This window comes from Belonocnema kinseyi, chromosome 2 (assembly GCF_010883055.1).
Source record: "Belonocnema kinseyi isolate 2016_QV_RU_SX_M_011 chromosome 2, B_treatae_v1, whole genome shotgun sequence".
Lineage (NCBI taxonomy): Eukaryota > Metazoa > Arthropoda > Insecta > Hymenoptera > Cynipidae > Belonocnema > Belonocnema kinseyi.
In genome coordinates, this window is record NC_046658.1 from 171,634,767 (window position 1) to 171,637,319 (window position 2,553).

Below are 2,553 nucleotides of genomic sequence, written 5' to 3' on the forward strand. Positions count from 1 at the left end.
AATTGTGATCCCAAAAAAGATCTACAATATGTAACAGTAAAGAAAAAAAGGGATTGTGCAAAATGTGTTTACACATTTTGGTCGAAAATCGAGCGCGTAGTACAGAGTTTCAAGAAAAGGAATCTTTAATTACACCTAAATAAGTGGAAAATTCAGAATATGAAGGCGCATATAAATACTGCGATCTACAAAGGATCTTTTTGATAAGGTTTTATTCAAGCATTCGAAATTCAAAGAATAGATATCCGAGCGTGAAACGTGAGTTTTAATTATGTCTGAGCGCGAAGCGCGAGATTCATCAGACGCGCGCCCTAGGCAAGCTGAAATTTTCGAGCCGCGCGCGCAACAAGCGATGAGATTGTGCCCGCGAGGCGGGCAGATTTTTTATAATACGCGAATCTCAATTATTACACTTAGTATTTTAATTTCAGCGACAATTAAAATTTTATTTTATGCCTCGTTCTCATGTACAGGAAAAGTCGATTCATTTTTGTTGCAGCTCATTTGTTATGCTCTCCAAATAAGATGTTTTTTTCTTAAAATGCGAATACTTTAAGTGTGAACCTGTTACATACACCTAGCTGTATTCTCATTCGCTGGTGTCTTATTTTAGTTGCAACTTGAAACAACACCCAAGTGGCATTATTTTCAGGATCAGCGTTTTTCTATATGTGTGCATACACATTTTGCAGACGTTCTATTCCCAAATTCTATTTAATTTTTTAAATGTCTTATTTGATCAGTTGGATCAGGAATGCTTACATACTCAAGTCAGCTGCATAACTGAAGTTGAAAAACTTTGAGCTGATTGATTTATTGATTGATTTGAATGTTATTATTACAAGTCACATTTAAAGTAATTATCTTGCTGTAGATAACAAACAATATTAAACTTCAGTCACATTTTTTGTTAACAAATTAATTTGTGGAGTACTGTCATTTACATTTATTATTCGAAAATTCTTTTTTATTGGGAAACGTGTGCCTAAGGGGGATTCCTTCATTTCTTCTTGGGACATATTTTCAACCTTGCCGCTGACCATGTTTATTTTTACACGTTTTTCAAAGTGAAAATTTCTATATATTCCAGTTAGATATCTATTTCCCTCAAATGTTGCAACTACATCGTCAGAGAGTGTTGCCAAAACAGTTTGCTCTTCAGCTGGTACAGATCCTCCACGTTTCAGTGAAATATGTTTATCGGTCGGAAAAGTGTATCTTTGAATGTGAAAGTATCGATGTGGATTTGTATAGGGAATAAGTCGAATAAATTGTAATTCTTCAAATTCATATCCAAGTACGCGACGCCTAGCTGGAGAACGCCGTCTGGCATACGGAGATCTTGACCTTACACGAAGAGGAGAATTATCAGGAGAAAGAGTGCTAGCTCTAGAAGTTTGATTTTCAGAAGAATTAGAAGTCCTGGAACGAGGAACACCAGAAATAGGGTCTCCATTAGGCAAAAATTCGAACTGTGAACCCACCTCTGCAAACAGAAATAGAGCATTTTATTTTAAATGAGAATATCGTACATTGGTAAATCACAGAAACCGGATGTGCGAGTTGATTTCCAAAATAAGATAATCAAAAGCATAGATAGGGCAACATGGGAGTACCGCAATTGTAGGAAGAATGGTGATGCGTGGTGGAATGATGAAATTCAGACTGCCCAAAAAGCAAAGAGAGAAGCCTACAAAAGAACTTTGAACATCGCAGGTCTTAGCAATGAGGAAAGAAACAGACGTAGAAATGATTATGGACGTGAAAGCAGGATACTTAAACAATTAGTTAACGAAAGTAAAGATACAATTAGAGCAGGAGAAGAGATGAAAATACCAAACGACTTCGAAGGAAGCAGGAAACTACTTATTAAAAAAATGAAAGGAAACAAAAGTACAGAAATTGTCAACATGAGAAATAGTAGGGGGGAAATGGTATATGATGCAGACGAAATACTAGAGGCTATCAGAGACTATTTTAGGAAAAAATTCGGAGATGAAGCTATAGGATACCACAACTGCGATGTTGAACACGATGCGATGGAAAACTTAATTGAGAAAATCTGTGTCACTGAGGTTAGGAATATAATTAAGAACTTGAAAAACGGTAAGGCTGCCGGGGTAGACGGTATTAAAGCTGAAATGCTTAAACAGGGTGGCGAGTGGATACCACATAGACTGTGCGAATTGACAAATTTATCTTTCGAGATAGGAGACGTCCCAGACGATTGGAAAAAAGCAATTATCGTACTATTATACAAGAGAAAGGGAGATAAAATCGACTGCGATAATTACAGAGGAATTAGCTTGTTAAGCACCGCAAGAGAAATATAAATTTAAAAAATACTTATTCGCTGGGTAATGAAAATCACAGAAGAAAAAATTTAGGAAATCCAAAGTGGGTGTATGCCAGGCAGGTAGATTACGGATCAAATATTCAGCTTGAGGCAAATACGAGGGTAGTTCAATAAGTCATTAGAATGAAGTATAAAAACAATTTTTTTTGGGTAAATTTTTTTTTATTTTTCAACATAATCTCCTTGGAGCTCTATAC